This window comes from Gavia stellata, chromosome 5, assembly GCF_030936135.1.
Source record: "Gavia stellata isolate bGavSte3 chromosome 5, bGavSte3.hap2, whole genome shotgun sequence".
Classification (NCBI taxonomy): domain Eukaryota; kingdom Metazoa; phylum Chordata; class Aves; order Gaviiformes; family Gaviidae; genus Gavia; species Gavia stellata.
In genome coordinates, this window is record NC_082598.1 from 19,943,544 (window position 1) to 19,955,363 (window position 11,820).

At 39.3% G+C, this 11,820-nt stretch overlaps 1 long non-coding RNA gene across 1 annotated transcript; it reads right to left on the reverse strand.

Annotated features, from left to right (window-relative positions):
• Positions 1–6,050: 6,050 nt before the first annotated feature.
• On the reverse strand, positions 6,051–10,919 carry LOC132317036 (uncharacterized). Its single transcript, XR_009483987.1, has 4 exons — positions 10,821–10,919; positions 10,568–10,717; positions 9,626–9,745; positions 6,051–6,167 (listed from the first exon to the last, which is right to left on the reverse strand). It is a non-coding gene; the product is annotated as an uncharacterized LOC132317036 (long non-coding RNA).
• Between the last annotated feature and the right edge of the window lie 901 nt (positions 10,920–11,820).

Here is an 11,820-nt window from a genome sequence, read left to right on the forward strand (position 1 = left end):
CACTCCCCTAAGTGCAGGAACTCATTTCCATTGCCTCAGTGGCCTTTTTCAGATCTCTTCACCATGGTAGACTCATCATCAGGCAAAAGAAAAGGAAAAAAACTTTGTCTTAATTAGTATCAAGCATCAAATAGCAACATGCCTGTGATGGAATCACAGACCCCACACTGAGACCTGGAAAAGTCCTGAAGGCTTGCTAGAGGGGGTATAAGTACATATCTGGTCTTCCTGGCCTTCTCTGCTCACTCCCACCAACCAGGTGGAAGTGACCAGGAGGCAGTAATTGCTTCAAGGCAGCCTCAATGCGATTGAAATAAGGAAGTGGGATCACACTTTTGGTGTGCAAACCCCAGCCCAAGAACCAGTCCTACTGAAAAGACCTTTTCTGAGGGCAAAATTCAACCGTTCCGTGATGATATCTTGGTATGACACTCTTTCATTTACATAATATAACAACATTGACTTGTATTATTCTTGTCATCCATTATAACCCCTAAATCCTTCCTAAAAAGCCAAGCAAACCAGAAACTCCCACAGCAGTGCCCCCTTTTCTTTTTTTTTTTAGTATTTTTGCTGAAGATGGGGAGAAGAAGAGGGGCAGGACATTTCAGAAGCTCCTTGCACCTATTAGGCCACCCTGCATTGCACCTGTGAAGCTGCTTTTCACACAGCCCCTCTGCACACATGTGGAAGCAATGTGATAAGTGCAAAACTGCAATGTGTATTGTACAGCTCAGTTACTTAGATACTGCATTTAACCAGAGACACTTAGTCCCATCAATTAAGGGCTAGCCAGTGTGACTGAACACTGCAAAATACTCTCTGTGAACGTTTGTTTCAATTCCTAGTCACATTTGCCTGCAATCACATTCCTTCTGCCTACACTTCTCACAAATGGGCTATTCATTAGTTTTATGTGAGGCCAGGAACATGTGCTGAAAATGGAGCTGCTCAAAACAATTTCCAGTTCAACATAAAAAAAAAAGGGAAAGGGGGGTGGGAATTTTGACTGTGTTCTCAGATATGAAAAAAAAGGAGTGAGAAATAAAAATTGAAAGTGAGTTTCGAATTTGTAACTATGGCAATGGCAAGTCTCTAATGGGCAGTCTGCCAGAGAGTAGCACTGTCCTATGTGTTCCACTGAAATAGGGGCATCATTGCAGGTATTAAGCAAACTGGCCCCAAAAGGTGTCACAGGCCATCCAGGGTGTTCCAGGTTTAAGGAAAAGGCTTGAAGTTCTAGGGTGAACCACAGGCATACCAAGAAGGAAGGACAGAAATTATGTTTCCTGTTGTCCTCCATCCTCTTCTGTCTTCAGACTCTAAGTGCTTCAGGGCATGACTGTACATATGCACATTTCTAGGTAAAAGCAGCAGAGGCAGGCAAAAATTACAGTGTGGGTGAAAAGAGTTGATGAAAATCGTTGAACAAATACAATTATGAGTGTATTTTTATCTTCAAATTACTCATAAAATGTCTGGGAAGGAGCTCTGAGCATTGTTTCAGTGTTTTTTGTAATCAAAACTTACCTTAACGGTTGGGACAATGTGCCAAGGGGAAGAGATGAAGGAGGAGCATGGCAGCAGCACAAGGGTTAAGGCAGCTGTAGAAAAAACAGCTAGGAAGACTGTAACAAAGCAAACACCTACTCAGCAGAGTGTTTAATGCCAAAGATCAAGTTATGGCATGTAGCTGGTAATATCACTGAGGTCAAGAGGCTGCAAACCCGTTTACGATGGTTATCTCTGTCTCTCAGGTTCCCGTATTTTGACTTTATGCTCCATTTTTCTTTCACCAGCCCTCATGGTAAGTGCCCTGTTGATGGCTATTCTGCTCAGCCTTTAAGAAAGAAGGGTAAGCCCCAGCCAGCATTTCTGTGGTTTCTGTTTCCCATGTCAGCAAATAACTCTGAGTAACAAATGCATTCAGGAAAATCAGGGTCTGTTCATGGACAATTTGCAAACATAAGAAGATTCAAAAATTCAATTAATAACTGACTTGTTATGAATTATTATCTCCGCCTCTTCTGTTTGCAGCTCAGCAACTGTGTGCGGCCAGTCAAGCCACCACACACCCCCAAAAACACGAGACGAATCACTTCTGACCTTGTTCTTCCTGTGACCTTATAGCACTGGCTTGCAGAAAGAATATGCGTATACAGATATCTTGGCATAACTTCAAGAGCGGTTCAGTAAGTAGTTCACAACTGCTGACCATCTGGCTGTTAGATCTAAGAGGGATCTATTAATGTTAGAGTTAGAACATTGCCAAGCTGCAGCAGAAATTGCATGACAGAAGTGCATACAGGCCCTCTTTAGAACCCTGATAGAAATCATTGCAATTGTTTTATCCACCCATTTACTCAATTACTGTCACGTTATTTCTGGTGCCATCACACCCAGAGGCACTATCCAGGAAGGAGCTGCATTGTTTGATAGTACAAACAGCTTTAAATCTGAGGTTATGTCTCCATAATATGCTGGAAAAGACAACTATTTTGCATTCTCTTGGTCCTTCCTGCCCTTTGAGATGATCAAAAGCAATGGAATAGATAGACATAGGTGCTGTTAAGACAGTGCTGAGCCTCAGTTAGAGGTAATGTAAATTAAATGGAGCTCTGCATTGTAGTATGGTTTTACACTGCTCAAAGCCTGGTAGAGTAAGTTTGCATCACCCAGCAGTTCACTGCATCGACAGAATATACAATAAGCAAAGAACAAAGAGCAGGGAGGGGGAGATACATGAATGTACACGGTTTATGGGTCAATTTATGCAGTAACATGGGGGCTGATGTACAAAATCTATGCTCAGACATCTCTCCATGCTTTTATTTTGTTGATGTTACGGAAGAAATTATCCTGAGGGATTTGGCAGTATCATCTTGCCACGTCAGTTTAGGAAGGTCTTTTCATTCAGTGGGAACAACGAGAAATAAAAGCTATGAGAAGAACAAAAAAAACTGTATTGTGTTGAAATTGTTACTAATTTTACAAAACACTGAGTCATTTTGGAAACAACAAAATGTGATAATAAATTCTGAATTTTCCCTTGAATAGTATTTTGAAAACTGTCTAAACACCCATGCTTTCTCTTATAGATTCATATAAACATATTTAGAATGTGTATTGACTCTCACGCCCAACATTAAAATGCATTTTCTAAACATTTTCTCATTTTTTTCCCACTGGGCTGATTTGTCTAACTTAAAATATTGCCTCGAAGTATATTTCCCTCTTATGTATGCTTCCAATGATCAGATCAGTCTATGAAATTTAGGGAGTTGATCTGAACTGAACCCCATATAAAAACCTTTTGAGGTTTGCCCATCACTGCTTACAATGTTGTTTTGAAAAATAACCTCAAGGCTATTTAATTAATCGTTCATTCTTTTAGTCTCCCAGCCCAGGTAGATTAATACCTACGCTGCCCACAGATCAATGAGTTCTGGAGTCTCCTACAGATTAGCACATCTGTAGTTTAAAGCCATTTTGCCTTAGAAGGAAAGAAAGAAGGAAAGAAAGAAAGAACAAACATATTCCCGGGAGGAACCTTCCAGGGATCAATTCATAAGCAAAGGAAAACATGCTATTCTCAGCAAGGAAACAATGTATTTTTTGTCTGCTACAGTGATTAATAACATGCTATAGCTAGAGCCTATTTAAAGGGCTCCATCAATCCATGTAGGCCAAATGCTGACCCACTTTAAATTCTTAAAATATAATGAGAATTGCCCCCAACAATTTTTTTTAAATTTATAGAAGCAAACGGAAGCTGTAGAATTGCCACCAACAATTTCCTCCACCGAGAAAACTGAATATCACTGTTAGGAGCTCCCAGAAATGGTGGTAGAAGTTTAGCATCACAGCACTATGAATAAAATCCTAGGGCTCTAGAGAAACCAGCTTAACAGTTTTCAAAACTCAGGGTAGATGGGAACCATAAAGTATCATGCTGTTTGTTTATTATGCATACAACAATTCAGAAGAGGAAAGATTTTTTTTCCAGCCCGAATTTCAACATCCTGAGCGAGGTTCTGCCTGTCTTCTGGCTTCAAGGGCCATAAATACAGACCAAAAAGCAAGGTTTTGCCTGTCTGTTTCTGCCTAACAGAGGTGGTAATGTTTCCCTGGAACTGATGAGATAAGATTCATGTCTATAAGAATTCAGGAGCTCAGAGATTATGTCTTAGGTTACAGTTAGTAAAATCAATCCTCAGCCTTGAACTTTCACTTCTCCACCTTAGCTGGAGATGAATATTTGCTGATCTTCTTGGGCCGTGGCTCTGAAAAAGACCAAATCCTTGCAGGTGATGCTTAGTCAGTAGCCCAGACAGTGCTTGTTATCTTCAAGGATCAGACCCTTGAGCCCTCCTCCAGCAAAGCACTCATATAGCTACTCAGATGATGAGTAATCTTGATGACAATTGTAGGACTACTCAGATACACAAAGTCACACTGGGATTTTAGTGGGCAAGGGACCTTCTGAATAAATTCATAAATCCTCAAAGCACGAGAAAGCTGAAAATAAAAAAATTTTAAAAATCATCAAAATCTTCAGTCAAAATAGATTAAAATCTTATTTTTCTTATCTAGTGAAAAAGTACATTTTATTGAAGACAAAAACTGAATTATTAATATACAGCCAATAGCCAAACATAAGATAGAGTGTATGCAAATTTCAGAGTTCAAACAGGCATTTGTGATCCTAAATTTAGCCTCCCATTAAAAAAAAAAAGTTTGGCCAAGCTATTTAAAAACACATCAAACCCATTAATAGTGAAACACAAAAAGCTAGGGCAGCGTCTTCAGCCTCAGACAACCAGGCAGCAAAAGGGCTAGCAAGCAACACCTCCACCCATACCATTACATGGATAGAGTGCAGTAGGAACAGTCAATTGCCAATCCCACCAGATGCAAGGGGGGAAAAAAAAAAAAGCTTACCAGTAAAGGTAGCAGGGCTGATGACAAAATAAAATCCATGATATAATATGGAATGGATAAATAATAGCACAAATTCTTGGGCCCCAAAACTGCAGAACTGGCTTAAAAATATCCTGCCATGAAAAAGGCTGTGAACTAATGGGTGGGGAAGTGCACCCTAATTCTGCAGCCTGAGTGTGCACCTGGGCTATAGCTCTTGCTGTCAGGCTGGGACTGAGGGAGAGCAGCAAGCAAGGCTGCAAACAAGGGCTGCTTCTTTCTGCTCCAACATGCATCGGTCTGGTCCCTTTGATTCATGAGTGTCTCGGATTTGTCTTTTCCACCATCTTGTGAACAAAGACTTCATGTTCTTTGTGCTTTCTTTTTCACGGGAAACTCATGCAGTGCTGTAGGACTCTAGCTGTCTTCAAAGGGTTTAGGGCAGTGTACAGCATCTCTATATCACCCCCAGAGCACTTTGAAAATTGGGGAGCTTAGGCCTATATGACCTTAAAGTGCTCCCCAGATTTGGTCCTACGTTGGCAAAATGCACTGGGATAACATTATCTGCCTGTAGTACGTAATGAAATTCATACTGGAATGGCAAGTACTTTAAGTGTTTTTTCATAGTATATCACCAATGTATTTTCTCACTCTAGTTATTACTCATTTCTAAAACCTTCATTACAGAAGCAGTTAAAAAAATAACTTTCTCCTTTTAAAACGTTGATTTGTTTTTCTTGCAGAGAATGTGCTGCGAAATGTTGAGGTAAGCATTAGTTAAAGGGCTACTACACCATGCCAGCAGGAGCAATTTACTTCTTATGCATATATTCCTGAACATTAGTTTGTTCCCTTTCTCTTTGTGAATGGGAACCACTTCCTTACAGCAGCCGAGTGCTTTCCTCCCACCTCTCCAGCTCTTTCTTCACCTGCTCAACATCAGGGGCATGTTGAGGGCAAGGGCAGTAGAGGTACGCATAGCAGGTCTGTGCATTAATAGATACAGTTGCTCCAAATAAATGTAGTCTACAGGCATCATTTCATGCTGAAAGCTCAACATTTTCTGTGCGTTAAAACTGTGTTAAGCTGTTTAATTGTTTTGTGATTACCAGAGCACTTACCTTGTGACGATATTAATTATCCAGGCATAAAGAGACAAAGTTTTTCTGTAAGGAGAAAGCCATTCTTATTTTTTTTTAAGTTATTCAAGTTTCTTTTACTCATTCCAGCTAAATAGATCTTGCCTGGGAAAGAGGAAAAAAATGGGTCTAAATGCAAATTAACATTACTGTTTAAATATCACAGACCATTTTCTCTGAGCCCAGTTACAATAACTAGTAATTATAAAAATTGCTTGCCTTGGGCTTCTGGCTAAGCCAATGCTAAACTTGTCCTTTTATTAGATCTGTCAGACTGAGTTAATTATCTTTATGATAATAGATGTGCCTTACCTCAAACAAAACAAATACCCTTATAATTAGCTTTTTAGTTAGAATTTTAATTTATTTATAAAGACTGTTTGTTTTGTTTCTTTTTCTGCTCTACAAAGAAGTTTGGGTTTTAACAGGTTACTAGTCAGCTTAGTCATGTTCAAGAGAAAGCAGACTCATTAGGCTGACCAAAAGGTTTTGTGGTTAACATTGTATCACAACTAGCTGCTGTGAAATCTGTTGGGCTCTGTGAACATGCTGGTGCGTATTTGTGTGAAAGACAAGGGAGGGGGAGAGAGGAAGAAACAAGGCATGTTCTTTTATTCCAGAAAGTTCTCTCTGAGCTGACTTTTGAAACAGCACGTTAACTGAATTTAATAGTGAAGCGTGCTAGCAAACACTAATCCTTGCTGCATGTTTTCTTTTGAATCCTTTTTCTGAAGTCAGAGCTGAACTTTCCTTAGACTACTGAAAATAGAAAGCATAGTCTGGTTTAATATATCTCTGTCTCCACAAAATCCCTTTCAATCTCTCTCTCCTTCTCTCCTCTTTTTCCTTCTTATCTTCCTCACATATTCTCTGAACTGATTCTGCAACCCTCCAAGTAGAGCTCCCGGTAAGAATTGAGGGCTTGCAGAATGAGGTCTGTACTTCATTCAGGATTTCAGATGTGTTTCTTCCACTAAATAAAAAAACGTGCCTTATGCATCAGGACCATCTCTTATTTTCGAAACAGAAAAAAAATAATAAAAAATAAAAGAGTTTCAAATTCGGAGTTGGTGGAAAATGCAATCTACAGGTGAACGAATTAAAGAACATGGTTAGGAAACAAGTGTCTTGTGTATTATTTTCGTTCTGTCACAGTGATAAGATCCAGACGGGATTGGTCAGATGAAGCCTGTTTAAATCAGAGTCATGGTGCAACTTCTCTAGATCTGAGTGTCCTCATATGAGTAAAGCAGTCCTATCTGAAAACATTGTCAAGGTCTCAGTTCATTAATATTTCTATCAGCATTTGCGATCCAAGGATTAGATGAGGCTAACTAATACTGGTTTAGCATCTTATTCCCTCTTTATCGTATTTTATTGCCTCTCATTGGAGTAGTTGAACAGGCTTGGTATGCAACAAGTGTAATGGGAATGTGGATAAAAATGTGGTAGCAATTACAGTAGGAGGAGACATTACCAATATTTACAAGTTTTTCAATTAATAAAGTAATTTCAAAAGTAAACAGCTTTGCAACCAAATGAACGCAAATGCAGCTGTTTGGTTATGAAAAAAAAAAACCCATTGCTATGCACCTTGTGTAAGCACGCAAAAGGAAAAAAGCACCCAGTTGAAATCAACACAGATATATCTTTCTACTCTCTATATACATAACAACTAAACTTACAAGGTCCTCAAAAGTACAGGAAATAATAACTAACAATTAAAATGTACTATTAAATAAAAATGGTAGTGATAGCTAACATTGAAACCAACCCAATATAGACATATTTCTGTTTGCAATTAAAAGTGTCTTCATTTATTTTTCATAAGTCAAAGCTCTTTGGTGAAAACAAGTATTTCTGTGGCCAATAGTTAAAATTAATGTGATAGAAGGTTATATTTTCCTAACATTGTACAGTCTATTTGACTGCTCTAAGTCACCATTAAAGACTGGATGTTTATTCTATATTTTTGAGAGATGGCAGGAGAAACGGAGAGAGAAGGAGAGAGGAAATCAAAATAGAAATGGAAATGTTTTAAATGTGAGAAAGAGTAAGTGAAATATAACGGCCCTCCAACACCCCCTTTTAGAAGGAAGTCTTTGTTGCCAGCCGTATTTGCTTGCAGTTCTACACTGTGTCTCCACTTCTTTTTCTGGCCAGGGAGAGAGGCAAGGAGACACCTGTGACACAGTCAGTGTTTGGGTGAAGCTGGAGCCCCTGGAGCTGGCTCTGTGCTGAGTCCCCAGGCTAGCTGGCAGCCCCGTGGGCAGGGTTTCTGCACACAGAAAGTCCTAGTGATCGCTGAGGCAGTGATCCTCCTTCAAAACTGAGGATGATTTCTTTGCCAGCACATGTACTTCAGCTAGAAAAAGATATTTAGAACAACAGACAACCTCTCCCCCCACCCCCCGATCATACCTAAACTTGGCATTTTGCTCTTGCCTGTAGAGGAAAAGGACTCTGATTTGGTGCTTCTCCTGGGGCCCCAGAAAACCCTTTGCTGCTGGAAACAGAAAGGTGTTCTCGATGTTTCTTAACAAGTCAAGGTGCAATACCACAACAACATTAGCCAAACTAAGCTGATGCTTCTTCAGTCACCCCTCATTCTCAGCTCAGAGTTTCCTGGTCCTGGTGCCTGTCTGATCCTGTGCTGAGCTGGTTCAGGGACCTGAACTAGCAGAAACTTTTTTGCTAGCTTAGTTTTCTGTTAGTATCACTCTCTGGCCCACCTCACTGTGGTATCAGATGAATGCTGGTACCAGTACAGGTGGGAATACAAGGCTAGAGGCGAGATTTAATCGCTTTTGTTCACAGGACTGCAACACCAGGCATTGCTGCTACACAGCTACGCACCAGGTGGGTGTTTTTCAGTGATTGCTGGGATTTTCTTTACCCAAGCCAATATTTTAACTTGCCTGAGTAGTTTCTTAAACAAAACATTTTGATCTATTTCTTTATCAAGCAACATAACAGAAAAAAACCCCACAAAATACTCTAGATAGATCCCAGCTTTCTATACCTTTTTTTTTTCAGATGGCCTGGTTAGATGGGGAGAATGTAATGTATAAAGATATGGAAACTAGGGTTAAATCATACTGTTGCCTTTATCATTTATGCTTGTATTAGAGTAAATTTCTGAATTTGCTGTGGACACATTTGCACTTTCTTGAACAGAAGCATACAATAACAGTTCCTGATCAAGAAATAGATATTTTACATGGAGATGCAATACTTCAGTACTTTAGAAACATACCTAAGATGTAGGTATTCCATACATAGCCCATAATATTAATAGAGATTATAATATGCAGTCTGGTTTTAATAGTCCTAGGGGACGCCCCATAAATAGAAAAGTATGTTATGAACTCTCTCTATCAAAGTAAGCAATATCTCTCCCTCTGCAAAATTTTCCAAAATTCTCATTAGTCATGATCACATACAAAATACACAGATTCCAATCGGAAAAAAAAAAGTTAATTTCTCTACAAACTAATGCAAAATACCTTAAAAGCATCTATTACAATTACAAGGCCAATCTTATAAAAACAGAATTTTCTCACCATTGAGAAGAAATCTTCAGGAAAGGTCAAAGCTATACCAGACTCTATATATAGCTATACCAAAGCTATAGCAGTTTTGCTCTATTACAGCTCATAGAGATCCTATGCTCTGTCACTGTCCTGCAAGGGCAAATAAACCACAACATGGACAAGGTGGTGTTAGCTCTTAAAAAAACTTTAGAGTGACACTTTCATCTTTTACTATTTTAAAGTGAACTTCAAAATGGAATGCAGAGATTTGTTGCATATTTGCTCTACAAATGACAAATGGATCCATCCAAATATGGATGTTCACTAAACCAATGGGAAAAGAGCATTACTAAGGTTGCAAAGTCAGATCTTCCAAAGTTAGGAAATGTCACAGTTAAGGTTGCAACTTCAGCTCAACCCTTTTGGGCATACACATTAGTATAGAAGTTTTAATAAGTTTCTGATCTCTTTTTTTCCACAGGACTAATGCTTTGCAGAATGGAAACACAGTACCCATTACTGCTGGTTGCTATAAAATATAAGATTATGAAAAACACTGTTACCCAGGCTAAACATTATTTCTGAAGCATCTCAGTGAAAGGTAGCTGGTGTATATAAATCCTTTGCATTTGTATGTACTGTACATTATATTGAAAGTTACTCATCTCATGAGATTAACAGTGTCAGTTACGCTGTCAAGGATGAGTGATCCTGTCATGTGGGCTTTGACAGAATGCTTGGGTTGATTAGCTTCATGCGGCTATCATAGCTTAATATTTACATTTGAATAACTAACATTTTACAAACCCTGTTTGAATTTTTTCTGCTTACAGAACTGCATTCATAAATATGATTTGTCTTGCAAAAAACATCATAGCATACTGTACATCACTTAAATATGTTCATTTGTATAGGTTGCAGACATAATTATCAAATCACATTTAAAATATCATTTTGCATTACTATACGAACACGGGAATAAAAAAAAAAGCAGTTGAGTGACTTTGATTAGGATTGTCGAGGACAAGGCCAGGTTTCTCATTCCTGTATATAGTTTCTAGGACTAGTCAAGGCTGAGTGATACTTAGTGTTTGCACCACTGGGGAATGGAAAATCTTCTGCCTGTGAAGGAAAAAAGGCAGACGGTGTCCTGTTGGTTAGAACACATATTCGGCTCAGCCGTTGATCTAACCCTTACGAGCAAGGGAAGGAGCCACAAACGCACCTTTTGGACACCACATCCTTCCTCTTCATCTGTCTTTTCTCGGTGGACCCTCTTTTCCAAACAGCAGTCTCGCAGCTTGGGAAGTGGACAGGAACTGCTCTTCCCCCTTCCAGCAACCGTAATGGAATAAGGTGAATGTATGAGGAGGTGTGTTATTTACGGGAGCTGGCAGCATAGCTCCTGTTCGCTCTGCAATGCAAATGCAGAGCAGAGACCAGCAGGATCTGGAGTGTGTCTTTTTCCAATTCATAAAAGAGATCTTAAATTTTTAAAATTATAGTACAATGTGTCAAAGGCAGATTTCCTTCAGAATGTCATATATCGCTCTCAGCAGGGCTTTTAGTTTTCAATGATTTCTGTTATATATGCCATCTGCTTTCAGTTGTGCCCTGACCAAATCTCCTCTTGGATGCTATTTCAGGACTGTATATCTTAGACATTGCAAGGTCAGAATTCCAGGCAAGGTACTATTACTGTGCCAAAAGATAAACACCTTCTCAATTTTTATTTGGTCTGTACTCAAATTAACCTCTCATTGACTTCAAGTCAGGACTCTGGAATTAGGCCCAAAATAATAGTTCTAATAAAATGAATGAAAATGGATTCACAAATAGAACCACAAATGTACGCAGTGTTTTAAAACGTTGGATAAAACATATCTTATCCCAAGTACCTCCTCCATGGTGGCTAACACACAGACTGGATTTTCTATTTTGTAGCATGAGTTTTCTCCATTCTGTTTCGGTTTGGGTCATATGTGTTCTCCAGTGAGACTGCAGGGGAGCTGGATGGAGGCTGAGCACCTAACTGCCAGGCCTTATAATCTCAGTGTAAACTTTAATCTTTCCTTACCTGCGTCTGTCCATAGCATGAATGAGAATAGCCAATGGGCTAATCTAAATCAAAGAAGTAAAAGTCATTCTCCCTCACGCTGTGACATTGAAGGACATGTCACGGGCTCACTAAGTGAGGCGAGGAGAAGGCTAGTGGCTCCTATGTT